Source organism: Oreochromis niloticus, linkage group LG16 (genome assembly GCF_001858045.2).
Source record: "Oreochromis niloticus isolate F11D_XX linkage group LG16, O_niloticus_UMD_NMBU, whole genome shotgun sequence".
In the NCBI taxonomy this organism is placed as follows: domain Eukaryota; kingdom Metazoa; phylum Chordata; class Actinopteri; order Cichliformes; family Cichlidae; genus Oreochromis; species Oreochromis niloticus.
The window spans coordinates 13,555,306-13,572,359 of NC_031987.2; the positions used below are offsets into that span (position 1 = coordinate 13,555,306).

Below are 17,054 nucleotides of genomic sequence, written 5' to 3' on the forward strand. Positions count from 1 at the left end.
CCACTTTGGTCTTTTTAGAAGCATTTCTGCTATCAGGTGGTAAACTGATCAAAGTTAGTTATGTTTCACAGACTTTGAGCGAAGTTAGCTGAGGCGAATGTCAGTCAATTACAGTGTCAAACTCTGGTCTGACATAATAGCATACAGAACATTCCAGTTTCAGAAATAATAACACAGTAACACTGAGGCATTTTCTAAAAGTCTATTTCAAATCAATTTTGAAAAGAAAGGAAAAAGAAACATACAGTTGCAGTGTAAAGCATGAGATTCATGGATCATTGACTCGCGCTGTTACCCAAACACCCACATAGAGCTCCACACTTATTCAGGCACCAAACCCCAATGGTTTAATTTCCAGCTGAGACCCAAATTAAGACCTACTAAGACACACTCAACTGTGGATACATTTAAAGGAAGCATTATTGGACTATTTTACTGTGCATTGTCATTATTTCACGAAAGGATGGCTGCAGTAGTTTATCAAGCTGTTCAAACACTTTCTAAAGCAATTCAGGCACTTTCTAAAGCTCTTCTTCACACAGATTTTTGCTTTTCAACTGTTTCCACTGACCATATGTGAATTCATGTCATCTTGGTCAGAATCTGTAAATCTTAAGCTTAAAAAATGTTGAAAGACTTAAAAATAATACACTGTCATACATTAAAATGTAAATCCTGTACAAATGGGAACTATTTGTTCTACATTTTCTGTACTGGTGGAACTCCATTACACTGCACATCAGTGTAATGGAGTCTGCTCTCTTTATAGTCTCCTAGGGATTCATGCTAAATTTTAAGTTCTGTTACTCTGGATCCTTCACCTTTTTAAGGCATTATCCTTCAGGTCAACTCTCCTGTCATATCCAAGCATGGACGACATACTCACACACTCTCTGCCTATCCTGGCTCTATATTTAAAAGAATGCACACATGTATGCAAATGTAACCTGGGCACATACACATTCATATTACGCCTGATTACACAGGAAAAGTAAGCCTGTGCTCTTTAGTAGTGAATTAGCGGGTGATGATGATGCACTGTGGCAAGCAGACACAACTACATGCACGCACAAGGTGATGTTTGGCATCTTAACACCTCTGGAGTGCACAGTCGGCCTGCTTTTTGACATTTTACGCTATGACATGATGTATTGTAGAAAAAAAAAAATACTTCACAAGAAATGAAAATGGAATAAAATTTCAATCTGGATTAAATGTTACTTGTAAATATTAAGTCTCACCGCCTGCAGTGAAAATAAGATAAAGAGCATATTAGCCCTTCATCTTGTGGCTCGCTAGAGCAGGAAGAATTCAGTGGTAAGCGGATGTCAGTCTGACATGTAGTCTTATTGAACAGAACAAGAATAAGAACACACCATCAGCAGTGAAAAAAGCAACATTCTTGTTCAATAAGCAACTGCATAACTGTGATGGAAGGAGGAAAAGGGTGAGCCAAGTGAAAAGGCAAAAATCTGCAGTAAAGCTCATGCATATATACACACTGGCACTGTAATGGAATCTTAATGTAAAACGTAGTAACTAAAGGGTGGTGAGGTTCATAAAGTTAAGGAAAAGCTTCTAGAAAGTTATCTGGTTGGCCACATTCTAAGGTTTAAAGTCCAAAATATGTAATAGCATGCATGCTCAATACTGCAAACTTGAAATAATTAAGCAGGGGCATATTGCTGCCAATGCTGCACAAGCCTATAAATTATTCAAAACAGGAAATGTTTAGGAAAGCTTAATCTTGACTTTTCATTCTGTTCAGTTGCTAAAAGAGAAATATTTACCCTATTTCTTGCTAACAAATCGTTAAAAAAATCCTGACATCCCGAGCGTCAGTTTCAAACCAAAAGAAAAACTGTACTGTTTTACATTCTGTGCAGAGTTGGTAAAAAAAAAAAAAAAAAAACCCTGAGAAGCAAATGGAAGACTTCCACTTCATAATTGCCTCCACTCCAGTGGTGAAACAGATTGTGAATGCTGCAGCTTAGTTACACCACAGGCTCTCTGAGTCAGGAGGAAGACCCAACTGAGTATTCATGACAATGGACTCTACCGCAATGCCAAAAAGAATAAGAACATAGTGAAATCTAAAGCTGTCCTTTACTTCTTATTCTGAATCAGACCCCTGTCTACAATCCTAACTACATAAAACATTGTTGTTTTTGTGCATTTGGTGATTGTTTTCTCTTTATCACATTTGCCAAAAATCTGATAAAGTAAAACTGATTAGTTTGTCAGGTCTGTGTGGAATTCAATTCTTCTCCTTGCATGCATCCAATATTACAGATGGAGACAAAAATGAAGTACTTTGCTGCTCAAAGACACATAAATTCTTGGATGACATGGTGGGTTGCTTAGATACACATTGGTTGCTAACACGCATGCTAAGCCTGGACTGGTGACACCCCCACAGTCACAAGGAGACATCAGGGAGATACTGTCGCACAACTAGTCGGATTCCAATGAGTTTTAAAAATGTCTGCATCTAATGATTATTCACAAAGCTCACACAGATCAAAACAGATAGAAAATGGTAGGGTTTGAGTACCATCCTTTTATCCAAAGCACTGTTCTAATGTTTAATTTCATATCAGGCTAGTAAATTACATAAATCTTCCATTAACACAACAGCAATCATCCAGCAACCATCCAGTTTCACCCTCAGGTCTGTTTCACTGGATGATGACTTAGTCCATTAACATTCAGCGGTGACCTGTTGCCCTGCAACAGCAGAGAAATAGTTGATTAGAAAATAGCCCACCAATAAGGTCAGAATGGGGAAGAGTAAAAACAGCATATTATGCAACAATGTCACGTCCTGTCTGTTGCTATAACAACCAGCAGCGGTACAAGCACCCCGCAAATGGGACAGGGAGCTCGTCTCCAAGGGAATGTGCATGTTAAGAGCCAATCAGTGATGGTTTCTTTGAGGCTCCTGGCAACAGAAAGTCCCGACCTTTGACCCTATTCAGCTCCTCTTTAGAATTCACCCACATAGTAGGACATCCTCTGAACCCAATGCTAGATCAACAGGAGTGTATTATGGCCTCAACAGCCATTTCCTTGAAGCTCCATATGAGAACATGTTTACCTCTGGTACTGACATAGATCGAGAGGTGATGTAATATCCTGTCTATTGATCACTCTGTTCACAAGAAATACTTCAACAACCAAAAATTATGAATGGATATAAAATACTGCTTGGATATTACCCATGGGACTTCTGCAACCTTCAGCTTTTCACCCTGAACCTCAGGCCAATGTAACTGAGTTTGACCAGTGCTTTTGTTTACTACAGAGAATAGAATGGGGTTTCTCTGTATTATTGTAGGGTCTTTACCTTACAATATAAAGCTTCTTGAGGCGACTGTTGTTGTTGCCCTAATACATCAGCATGTATAATGGAGAAAAACAGTAAAAAATGAGGATATAGATCAGACAGATCATAATACTGCACAGAGAGGTTTTGCATGTAAAGTCTAAAGAGAAACCAAACAAACCTTTTTAGACACAGGATCTGTGACATTGATTTTATCCGAGTTCATTAAGTGAGTTCATTTTTTACTTCAGCGTACCTCACATGTACTCATTCAACCACATTATGGTGGCGGAAAGGGAGAAGGTAAGCATGCCATGTTTACTTTATAGATGTGACTGGACTGAAGAGTAAAGAGGAGCTTTGTATTTTGCTGAGTCTTTACAATTTTACCAAGTTTGAAAGTCAATATTTGGTATAGCCAGTATTATTCTCAAACACTCCTAGGCAAAGCTTCTTGTAATTTCTTACAAGAAATTAATTCGTCCTCAGGAATAGTTCTCCAGGCTTCTTGAAGGCTCTTTTTCGGATGTCGGCTGACTTTTGTTCCGTTTTCTGTCAAAACAATCCCACGGTGCTTTAATAATGTTGAGGTCCGGGCTCTGGGGATCCAATCCATAGCTGATATTGTTTCACTGTGTGTTTTTCTATCCAGGTATGCTTTTACTGCATTGACAATTTGAACCAAAAAATTTAGATAAGGATTCTTTACTCCATAAGAGCAGTCGTTACTAATTTTGAGTTTAGATCGTGTGAAATTTGGCATACTTTTGCATTTTCTCTCACTGTTTCCCTTCCATACTTCCATTCTACTGAGGCCATTTCTGATGAAGCTTTGGGTCATGTGTCAAGTATTTGCTGAAATCTTCGTCTTTCTTAACAACATGCCTTTCAGATACATCTGATATAGACAGTTTGTTGGCCTTCCACTTCTTCTCTAAGGACACACTGCACACTGTGCCAAGCTTCGCCAAGTTTTCAGCTAACAGCTCTTTCAGAATCGTCTTCTTGGTGCACAAATGCTATTTTCTGCCTGTCAAACCTTGTTATCTTTGGCATTCAATAAAATAAATGGGAACAAATTATGTTTTTGTAACAGGCGGCTAGTAACAAGGTGTCTAAAGGTACAATTTAAAATAGATTCTTTGCTAAGTTTTCTGTGTAGACAAAACACAGGTTCATCCCTTTCCTGAGGTGCGTTTTTTATTGCTTGAACGATTTCTAAGGTCAGTGCTCAGAGGCATATAAAAAAAAGTCCACGAATTGACTGAGAATTAGTGAAAAAGCAATGTCCAAAGAAAAACTTTGAGAGACTTTTGACGGAAAGCCTGGGGAACTGTTGCTCAAGACAACTTTAAAACGACAAGAAAGTCTGTCTCCCTGGTAGCAAAATATAATTACTTTTTGCACAACACTTTAATGCGCAGGTTTTCTTACTACAACACGGAGAAACAAATGTTTGTTCAGTCTAAAAAAATCTGTTTCTTTTTAGTGACCTAAGTTACTCACATTGCACGACAGTTAAACATAAAAGCCAGCTCAATCTAAATGTTTAGTTGTTAACCTTAAAGGAAAGCTTCTGTTTAAAAATGGAGCCCTAAATCAAACCAGAGAACATCTTGACACAATACACATGATGATTTGCTCCACTATATCCTTGCTTGCATTCCTCTGTCAGACTGAAAATAACAGGCCAATAATGTTAGGACACATATCAAAACCACTGGCAGCGTAATAACCTTTCTGCTTGTTGATGCGCTCCCTGCTGGAGTTCTGCTACTGTTCCTCTTTCCTCCAAATGAGATGATAGTCTAAGGTCACAGATCAAATCTGAACACTGCTGGCACTGTAATAAGTGTTTTATGATTTGTTCTGCTACATGCCAGCTTGTATCTCTGGCCCCAAAAACTGTGCAAGCTATTTACAGTGAGGTGTGACTTCACTTCTGTGAGTGTGTTGACTTTTCTGTTCTCGAGATCTTTGATGCAGAAACAGTATACAAGCTTTAAAAGAAACATTTTATATAAAAAAAAGCTCAAGCAAAAATATTTCACACCTGTACATTATCAAATCAAAAACAAAGTAAATAAGTACAGTAAATATTGTAAAACCCGTATTGTGTAGAAATTCAGAGGAATTGCGTAGTTTGTTTCAGCCTCTGCCGCCGACATGAGAGTGTGTGAGTGTTTGCAAGTGTAAAGCTTTTTCTCCCTAAACCTGCTGCTAGATAAATTATATTTTCTAATCTTCTGTAGATATGGGCAAACTGACAGGGAGAAAAAGATGAAGGGTTTGAAATAGTTTGTGTCTGTGTGTGTTTCTAGTTTTGTGTGTATATGCGCGTCAGCATGAATATTTCAGAGGCCCCTAACTGAGCGCTGGCGACGGAGCATCACCAGAACGAGGACACGCTGCTCTTCAGGGTTGGGGATTGCAAAGGCCGGACAGAGAAAGAGAGAGGGAGAGGGAGGGGGGAAATTACACAGAGAAAAAGCGCAACATAAAACAGCAAGGCCGCACACACACACACACACACACACACCAAATTTCAAGAACAAGAATATGTTTGGAGGTGGGAACAACTGTGAAATTCATCCTATTATCAGATGTGTTTATGGGAGACTTCAGTGTTAAAAAGGAAAACAGTGGCTATAACTTAAAGAAAAAGAAAGAAACAAATCCAGGCTTTCCAACAACACATCCGGCCTATGCCAAGGAAATATAGCAAACAATATGTATGGTTAAGGCCGTGGAGAATAAGGGATTCATGTTGGCAAAATGCACAGTGTATTTACAAAACAACAGTGAGCAAATATGTTTTGCATTATGCTCATTAATATTAGAAAAACAGCCCCTTTTTACATCCAGGCACGCAGACGACTTTTGTTTCATTTGTCGAGGGTTTAAAATATTTGCCTCTGAGATCTTTGACTCAACTCCAAAAAACACTGCTGTCATTACTCTGGATAATAAAAAGACCACACTGTGAAAATATTCACTGTAACTACTTCCTACAGGGAAAAAAGAATTCTAGAAAACTCTTGACAGTGTGTTGTAAAAAGACTGTTGAGAGTACAAAGGAACAACCTGTTTCTGTAAAGTGATGATACTGTTAAATTTTTTAAAATGTTGCTTTCTGGTGTTACAGCTCAGACATGCATCGACTGGTATTGTGCTTGACAGCGAAAATCTTCAAATGCAAAATGTATATTTGATAAGAGGGGCACCTCAATTTCAACTTTATACTTTATATTTATTTTATGTAATAATATGTTGGGCATTTACATATTACAGATATTTTGTAATTTATTGTATTATTTAATGTGGTCCTTTAACTTCTTTGGACCGCATAATTTCCTCTGGTAATCATAAAGTATTCTGATTTTGATTCAAATGATTCTGATGCTAAAAATCACAGCTAACCAAACTTAATGTGCCTTTAAAATGTGATATATTGCTGTGTGAGTGTTTACATGCATAATTGTCCTCCGTAACGCTGATGTGACTGACAGGTTAATGTTGTGCATGTCGCCTGTGTAGTCAAACCTTTTGTTTCAGAAGGTTTACCTGCAGGTGTGTTACAGTAAATGGGAATGAGACTCAGTGAGCGGTAGTTCAGTAGGGTAAAGCGGGATGAAGATTTAGTCTGGTTAGTTTACGGTAAACCTTCCTAACAATATTAAAGGTATTACTGACATATCAAGCTTGCTCCCTGGTGAGGTTAACAAGATACTACAGAGGATCACCGGACAGTGGAGAAAGTAGATCGGATATGGTGAACATTTTAGATGTTGATAAGGTCAAATATTGATGGACTTTTACATTATTATTGAAGGTTAAACTGGTGTAGTTATTTTACTGGCATATTGGAGAACTCAAAGTAAACACTTCTTGATCTACCGTTCATAGAGCCATGGGTACATTAATTACGTCTCAAAACATAACAATCTTTGTTTACAGGCTGACATAAATTGATCAGCCACATTAAAACCATCTGCTTAATTCTTTGTGTGTCTCCCTCATGCAATCAAAATATCTCTGACCCATCAGGGAATAAACAGAGGGTCTCCGTGGGTGTCCTGTTGTGTCTGGCACAGGAGTGTTGGCAAAAGATAATTTGAGTCTGTAGGTTGGCTGGGTGGGGCCTCCACGGATCACGGTTATTACGTGATCTGACTGAAATCTGTGAGTCTGGAAGCCGAGCCAGTGCTTGAGGCTCTTTGCCGAGTTCCTCGAGTTGTTCCTGAACAGGTTTTGCATTGTGGCTGTCGTGCTGGTGGAGGGATCAGACGCTGTCGTTGCCACAATGCAACAGTGTTTAGGTGGGTGGCAAATGTCAAAAGTATTATCCACATGAATGTCATGAAAGAAAGCTTCCCAGCAGAATGCTGCACTGTAACGAGATAATCAGTGTTATTCACTCCATTTGTCAATGGTTTTAATGTGGGTGAATATTTGTATATTTGCACACACCTAGGTAAGACTTTCAAGCTGTCTGCTATTCTTTTAATCTCATATATTCCTGTGTGACTATTTATATTATTTTGATTCAGAAAAACAGCCACGTCATGGTTACTATTTATCTGCATCTTCACACTTCTGTTCTGTTTTTACTGAAAAGAGAAAGGGACAGCGTTCGTGTGCATGTGACAGGATGACTGTTTCCATCTAGTCCATCTGTCACCAAAAAGACTACTACTGTGTGTGTGTGTGTATGTGCGTTTGTGTGTGTGTCTATGTGTGTGAGGAATCTGGCTAGTTTGTGAAAGACATATAGCATTATGCTCCAGTCTAACACCTGCTCTCATTAAAGAGTGCTGCAGAAAAAAAGAGACACTGAAATTACAGTTATTCAGCTCACCTCTGACATGAAAGGTAAAATTATTGCTGTTCAACCATTATGAGAGCATAGTGGTCTTTATTTCAATGAGGAGGTTAGCAGCAATGTGACAGCTTTGTCAGCGCCGTCTTTAAAGAAAAGGCAGTACGTGTGCGTTGGTGACCTTTGTCATGCAGAGCTGGGCGTTACACTGTGATTATAAGGTATGACAATGATGTGCCAATTGCACTAGTTTCTACAGTGGTAATGACAAAGTGCTGAGCTGCTCTTTGATATCACCAGGACATTTCTCAATGGCTTGAGGGTTGCTGTAGCCTGCTAGGAACAGTTAACCTGACCACTGATAACATAGCATAATCCACACATCAGATGTGACACTATCTCCCACCAGCATTACTGCCACTTGCATCTATCTGCATCTTGGCAACGCATACAACATCTGCCTGATTCTCCACAGATAACAGTTAGACAAGTTGCCTGGTGAAACAGTTAAAAGATAAGGAAAGAGGGAGCAGAGAGGGAAAAAGAAAAGAGAAAGGCACTGCGGCTAAAACCAGCCACAATCAGAGTCAAAGACTCAAAAACACTCCACGGACACATATACATGCATACATGCATGCCCATTTTAAATTGTATGTACAAAGTGCACGTGAATGTGTGAAGTTCTTTGAACCTTTAGACATGTTCAGTGCTTGAATATAGTCATTAGATTATTTGACCTAATCTTTTATTTTTATTCTTTTATCAAGGAGAGACACTTTGTGTGTTTTCAACACATTTGGTGTATTGTTGATGATAGTTGGCGAGACCTTAATTTCAGTTTCAAAGACTTTCTCTGGCATATTCGTAGTGGCCACGAGTGGCCTGGGATAAAACTGATCTCATGAACTGTTGCTGCATTTCACTCCTTAACAGAAATCACAAGCACTTCAGCTCAAATGTCCGAATATTTATCAATGATCGAGCTCTCTCTCTCTCTCACTCTCCATATATATATGGACCTCAGAGAGTTCTAATTTATTTCCATCCATCAATCCATTTACGTTTAAACTACATCATGGACAACATGTTTAGCTAAAAGAAATTCCCTTTACAAAGCTTAAAAATGTCTCATTACCATAGTAAATATGGCAAATAAGAAAGTAAAATGTGGTTCTAAAAGAACAGTCATAACAAAGTCCAGCTCATTCAGTGAACAGTGCATTGGTATTGCTAGAAGAAATTAACGACACAATTTCCTATTTACTTCTGTTCTAGCGAAAACAAAACTCAAGGCTATTTCAATGCCAATTTGAGTTACATCATTTTACTATTAAACTTTTTTGTAACAAAAACAAGGATAGCTTTCATTGCTTGCTTATCTTCCTCGCCTTCACCCAGATCTCCCCTTTTCTCATTCATTTCCCTTGCCTTTTTTTAATATTTGATTGTTTTGTTTTTATCTAAAGTACACGCAGAAATAAAAAAAACAGTGTTGGCTGGGATTATTTGGTTGCTGAGGTTTAAATGCATTAGAGTGATCTGTATGTGAGCTGTGAAGCATTCTCCTCACACTCCTGCTTTCTCCCTTTGAGCTACAAGTCTATTGAAATGTCTGAGTGACCTATAAACCCCTAAAACACAAAGGCAACAAAATGCGTTCTTCATTTTAGATGTAATATCATAGTTTCTACCCAACCAGTATACCATCTATCTACTTTGGACCTTGCATGTGTACTACAAGCAGCCTTACAGATCTTAGGAGTGAGCGTGCATTTATATTACTTATGTTGTGTGCACATAAATCTGTTGTGGGGACCTCCTCCCTTTGGCGACACAGAGAAAGTCCCTGTAAAGTTAATCATTAAGTGTGTGCGTGCGCATGTCTGAAGCATGTGTGTGTGTTTGGTGTCTGAGTGTGTCTGTATGCTAGCGGCCTCAGCATTGATCCCTGTGTAAGCCTTGGTCATCGCTTGTGGCCTGAAGGTGAGGTGACAGGGGAGTAAAGAGGCTTTCATCAGATTACAGCTCATTCTCTGTCTTTCACCATCTCTCTTTCCAGCATCATTTGTCTTACTGCTGCTTTCAACTACTTTGCTCCTTCTCTCTCTCTTTCTCTCCTGCCGAACACAAGACCTACTTTAAGCCACAGCGTTAAAATTCCTCTTCAATCCCTCATGGATTCATTTGTCTTTGCCCAAATGTCCCAAATGAGCTGATGTATGACTACATATCACAATGCACGCTAACAATCCACAAAAAGGAGAATTTGCACTGCAATGCCTTTTCACATATATTTATGCAAACTCTTAGTCTTCTAAGAGTCCATCAGGTCAACCCGTTTGACTCTCAGTGTTTAACTGCAAAATATAGACATTCCCATTGTAAATGTAGTCTTAAAATACTGGGTTATGAGATGAAACCAGAAAGCTATTGATACCAAAATCCTTGTCCCTTCCTTACATATTAAGATTAAAAATTAAGATATCTGTTAATAGCAACTGACAAACAGCCTTTTTCCTGTTTACACATCAGTTAGACATTGAGTCACATTTGCATAAACAGCCATATTATAGGTTACTTAAAGTCCAAACACCAATTTCCTTTGAGTTTTGATTTGTCTTTGTCTGCCAATTGATGATGGGCATACAGTGCATTTATCTTAAGTTAATTGTTGAAAGCAGCTGCCAACAGTTGCAAAGTGGCTGGCGAGATTGGCAAGACTGAACCGAAACAGTAACAATGTGCCAAAGCAATTTACAAGAAAACACTGCAGAGCCAGGTGATCATTCACAAAACCCCCTTTTTCATTGCTGATGTAAAACCCAAGTGACAGTATCCACTATATACTGTACATACAGACATTGTGAATAAATGCATTTAATTTATTTCCATGACTGAAAACTAGTGCGGTGATGTGAGCACACAACTGTAGTCTGTGGGACACAGTTTCTCTGTAGAAAGCCTTGTCTTCTATCTCTCACTGATTCTATTAGCTGGGCTCCTCACACTTCAGTCTCTCTGTAGACCCGTCCTGAATAACTGCATTCAGTTGCAGCACTACTTTCCCTTTACTCTGTTTGTCACCATTTACATTGATAACACCACGTGTGACAAATGTCCAACGGCCTCACACATTCTGTGACCAGACTTTAATTTTCAAAAAATATAAGCTCTGGTCAAATACACATACAGTCCTGAATGATGTGCATCTGCATGCACATATATATACAGTTTTTGAAATTCTGTGTGCAGCTACCACATAAATAGTGGCAGATGCAGAGACATGTCTACTTAGATGGTATTAGAAGACCCTTCCAGCTACAAACCAACATGACAGCCAAACACACACACAAACACACACACACACACACACACACACACACACACACACACACATAAAATGCCACACTGCCCGGGGGCTCTTACATGCTCTGAGTCAGATCTGGTTGGAAATAAAGGCTCTCAACCTGACACTGCCAGCATTATACAGATGACACATTGATCTCCATACATTTTTTTTTTCATTAAGTGCTCATATCATTTAAATGGTACCCACACCGTGCACTGGTGAGCTGAATGACTCAAATACACATGTGGTGATTACTTTGAAGCAGCATGTGGAAACTGCAGCGTGAAGCACAGCAGTGGCGTGCATTAATGGGATTAGGACTGACTTTAACCTTTCTCTTCCTTCTGCACTTACACTCCTTATCCTGGCTCTTTTAACTCTCCGCCTCTTTTTGATGCATTCTCAATCATCCAGGAAAGTAAATCTCCAAAAGTTGAATCTGTTCATCTGGACGTAGCGTTTGCTGCGTCCAACAGTACATTTGCATGCAAATTATGCAAATGTACTGTTTATAAGGTTTGGGGAAACCTGCAGTCAGCTGAGACTGAAGAAGTCACTTGGATGAGTGACAAAACGTTTCTCCCACAAAACGCTACGTCCAGATGAACAGATTCAACTTTTGGAGATCTCCACCTTTTTCTTTGTTTGCACCATCTCTTTCTTCCTGAAATCACTTGCTCTTATTTCACTGCAGTTTTGACAGACAGCGTCCTTCTTCACTCTTTCCTCGTTAACTCTCTTTAACCCTGTACGCATCCTATTAGCTGAATAACAAATATCTCTGAGGCTGCCTGTTGCAGGCTAGCGCTGTCAGACTGAGGGGTCCCTGCAGACTTTTTGTGCTCAGTTTTGAATCTGAGACTTCTTGGCTCATGCTGCACTTACATAATCTGTTGTCAAAGCCGGGTACATAGAGTGCACGGTAACACTGGCAATTCATGAATTATATCTTCTGTATGAATGACAGCCCATATATGGCACTTATCCTCCCCTCAGCAAATTTTATTAGTGCATTTCTAGCTAAGATCTTCCCCAGTGTTGATTAAATTACTGGATGGGGAGGATTTCTTTGTTTGTTTACCTTCCCTGGACTGTTTTTCTTTCAAGAACGAAAATGTACTGGAGTGATAGTGTCAGTCAAACTAAAAATCACAGATATTGTGCTATACAAAGAAACTTTTATAAGAATTTTCTCATTTTCGTGACCTAATAAGAAAAAAGAAATGCCACAAGGAGACATAAGTGTCCACTTCTTGACAGACTTCTCATTTTTTCAGCCTGCCAATTTGGCCAGAGTCCTAAGTCTGCAGACTGGTTGGCTTTTTGTTATGGTTACGTAACTATCGGGAAAGCGCCATATGGGTTGATCATTCAGTGATTAAAGTGGATTCAAATGGACCGATTGAAGGTATGTGTTTGATTCCCATTGCAGATGGCACAGTTTTGAGTCCCCAGTTTCCTCTTGCCTCTTTGCCATTGCCCCATTATTTAAAACACAGACCAAAGCGGTCCTTTCATGACACTATGATTGAAATCTGATGTCAAGAGCCGACATTATTCCAAACATCAAAGAAGAGCAGATTGAAGTGTAAATAACACCCATTGACCATTGTAACTAAGGTGTATAGCATTGGTGCATTTAGAGAAAGTGGATCTGACTAAAAATTGCTGGATGGCAAGTAAAAGAGGGCCATCAGAGAGTCAATGTTAACTGCATTTATTTTGCTTGAAATTGTTATTATACTGTGTAATGCTGTGTTGGAAGACCTACAGGTGCACTGGTGAAGCAGCAATGTTACCAGACTTGTTGAATCCTGAGCTGAATGCAAATGTATGATTGGTAAAACTGAACTCCAGCAAACAGCTCGAGTGCTGAATCCTTGAGCTGTTTGTTTCCCAGAACACGCCTCAAGTTCACCTGTAGTAAGGCAAAAGTTCAGCCATGGAAATGAATCAGAGAGTCTTATTAAAAGACTTAACAGCTACCAAGGCAAGAAACTCAGTGAGCTGACACCAGTGCACTCTTCAATGCAACATAGCAAACAGTCACTACAGAGCAGCTTCTTAACACCCCTCCCATAGTATCCCTTCACAGCAATCCCAGATTGTGTACTCCTGTATTCAAACACTGCACAACCTTCAAATCCATCATTTTATCTCAAGGGACCTACAGCGGATGTGCTTTTAGCTTTTCTATTAGCATGCACATTGTAATTTTTCATGCTTGGAAAAGGCCACAATGTTTCTTATAAGCTGTAATTTTAGAACAGCCAAACTTCAACATAATCACACTCTATTTTACATCCCCTGCAATTCCCGCTCTACCATTTCACTATTACAGTTCTTGCTTTCTTTTGTTTTGTATTTTGCATGTGAAAGTCTGCTTTTCTTCTTTTGTTTATCTCCTCTTGCACCACATTAACAGCTGTGCACACATTCCCCACCACACGTGATTACAACTAAAATATATGGAGAATGAAGCCGATAACTACAGTCTTTATTGTTGGAATTGTTCTGCTTCGATCAGTTGAAAATAATTTCGTCTTTTAATAAACACTCGTTGGAGCTGTGACATTTGCAGAACACAACCAGCGAGTTGCACAGACAACGTGTGCATCTTTAACAAAGGAAATAAAAGCTGAGCACTTAACTAGGCTGGGTTGTTGCCTATAATTACTTTTCCTTTGCTCTGGCAAACTACTAATTACGAAGATGTTTCATGTGCTATTACTGTACCCCGGAGCAGAGTAAGGTTATGCAGAAATCCAGTGAGAGATCTGCTCCCTATATGTTTTGTTTCTAGGTTAAATATTGTTAGATAGTGAGTTTGATAGAAAAAGATAGAAAAAGATAGATAGATAGATAGATAGATAGATAGATAGATAGATAGATAGATAGATAGATAGATAGATAGAATGTGAACGCACGTGACTTCCATCGACCCTTCCGATCAATTGTGCTCCTCGTGTTTACATTCTGTCCAATCCAGTTATGCACACTGCTGTTAAATACAGAGTTCAGTCTTTCACGTTACTAATTCCCACACATCATGAAGGATTCACATGGCCGTCACTGATATGCGACCTTTGAGGAGCCTCGAAGAGCTCGTGTTTTGTGTAAGAGCACTAAATGTTCCCTTAAGCAACGGTTTGAAAACAAAAGAGGGAAAACAATAGCTTGAGCTGAGGGTCCTCCCTGTGTCTAATTTTCAAAAGCAATTACACTGATTGGCACAATGCCGTGGGCAACACAATTGGCTCTTGGAACCGCTTTAACATTTGGAAACATGGAGGGTTCTTTAATTACACTATTGGTAAGGTGCTGCATGTTATTTTTGTATTTATTCTTATTACTGTTATTCTTGTGGCACTCTGTGGTTCCATAAAAAAATATCAATGTGGTATGATAACATAAAATAACTGCATTTTGTACTGAACAAAGAAAACTCACTCACCTCAGAAATGCAACATATTGGCGTGTTTTCCTTTTGTCATTCTATATTCAAAAGGGGGGGAAGCATGTGAAAAGAAGAAGAAGAAAAAATCTTTTCTTGACGGTGTGGTCAGCTTAAAAACCCGACATCACGTCTTAATGAAGCGGGTTCGGTCCAAAGCCAGCGAGAAACTCCAGATAAAACCCTGAAGCGAAGATGAAAGAATGCTCAACTCCTCTTTCCTCTCCTCCACTCTTGGCTTCAATTTCTCACTTGCTGCCTGTCTTCCCTTGTCCAGACAGATACGTGGTTCATAGCCAGAGCCTCATGTAATATTAAACACCGATAATGGACCAGCGCATTGTGAAAAATAAATGCAGTCTTAGGTTGTTTTGTTTTTTTATTCCATGTTTACATCACGCACCCAATTATCTCCCTCCTAAACGAGCAGTATGCGCGCTGCTTCCTTTGTGCTCCCCGTCTTTCTCACTCTCAGCGGATTGAACCATTCCCGCAGCACGAGAGGGGGGGAGGTGGATGGGAGCTCTATTCGTGTGATTATATGTGAACGAATGGGTTTGGTGACTCGTGGCCAAATGTTGTTATTGTCGGGGATAAAGAGCCCGGGAGATGGAGTGATGGGAGGGGGGAAAGGGAAGAGGAGGAGGAGAAAGTGAGGGAGAAGGAAAGAAGAAGACATTTACTGTAAAGCAGTTTGATGCAAAGGAGGGACAAAAGGGCACATTTTCTCTCTCTCTCCATTTTTCCTCTTTTTTTTAATTTCTTTTTTCCTGGTATATTATTACATGCAATATGAAATTAAACTGTATAATCGCTCCCTCTGGAACAGCTGCTTCCACACACTAAACCATTTTTCTTGTCATGTGCAAGTAGGATTTCTCCTTAAGCGGGCTCTCATGCTACATTATGCAACCAAGATATAATTACATCTAGTGTAATGGTAGAGAAAACACAAGTGCCGGCCTACTATTTCAATAGCCTTTCATGTTTGCTCCGCTGCCTGTGAGCTCCTTCAGCACCGAAATAGTGTCAGTTCAGAACCTCGGAGAGCTCCAAGCCGGCACCAACAACCTGTGTAAATAAAGGGTTGCACTTTCTAATGGGTGTTTTGTTGTCTTTCTTTTTTTCTTTTTTTTAAACAAAAAATAAATCTGATTTTTTTTCTAAGCTATGAGTGTACAGCAGGAATATTTTTATAAAGTTTGATAACTGGTACTATGCTCGGATTATTCTAAATGCACCAAGAATAATATTTTGAGTTGCCCGTCTTCGTGAAAGTGGCTAAATTTGCAACGTATCAGTCCGTTGCCTTGATTTTAGCAGCCTTTTGTCAAAATCAGACAGCTTAGCGTGAAAGACCTTGCTTCTAGTGGTCTTATGTGGATGTATGTAGCGTGTTGATGGTGCCCCCTCCTGGAGAGAAATCATCATCGTGTCGGAGACGGGAGCCACGCATCTGAACCAGATAAAACCTGATGTAGTCCACGGTTGTTTGCTTTATTGTCAGATGATACTGATTTGGGATTAACTTCGTTTAATCATCCGTGAATGTGCGTAGAGAAGATCCTTGTAGTTGCGTTTTAAACTGAAACATATAAATACTTCTGCTCTATTTTTTGGATCCATTCCATTTGAAACCAAACACATCATAAAAAATATTAACAAGAATAATCTTTAAATGAATAATTATAGTAGTGAGTTACAAATGTTTACTCCTCGGGTCAGTTTACGCACAGCTGCTCCTTAGTAAAACCAGCCTCTCATGTTACCTATTACGTAACGATATATTAGCAGAGCTGGACGGACGACTTTTGAGGCGTTAATAAAACCGCGCATGCTTAAAGGTAGCCCTCTTGTTTATCGCCACTGTTTGCTGGAAGTTATGAAAGTTCTGCTGAATGTTTAATTCTCGCAAAGCGAAGACATTGATGATCTCAAGACCTGACTTCGGGTCAGGTATTTAAAAAGTCAAATTACAGATAGAAATGAAACTGAAAAGGTTTGCAAAAGAACCTTTCTGACTGTCGCTTCAGAAACACGTCATTTTTCTTCACATTCCGCGTGTCGGCGGTTATTTTATTGTGTAATAATGTTTTAAAATGTCCCC

General features: G+C 39.3%; 1 protein-coding gene across 1 annotated transcript in view; it reads right to left on the minus strand.

Annotated features, from left to right (window-relative positions):
• tmem198aa (transmembrane protein 198aa) overlaps nt 1-15,436 on the minus strand; it is a 40,273-nt gene extending 24,837 nt beyond the window's left edge. Inside the window, exon 1 of the mRNA XM_005451907.4 lies at nt 14,948-15,436. The gene's annotated coding sequence lies outside the window, so the exon portion shown is untranslated. The remainder of the gene's footprint in view (nt 1-14,947) is intronic.
• Between the last annotated feature and the right edge of the window lie 1,618 nt (nt 15,437-17,054).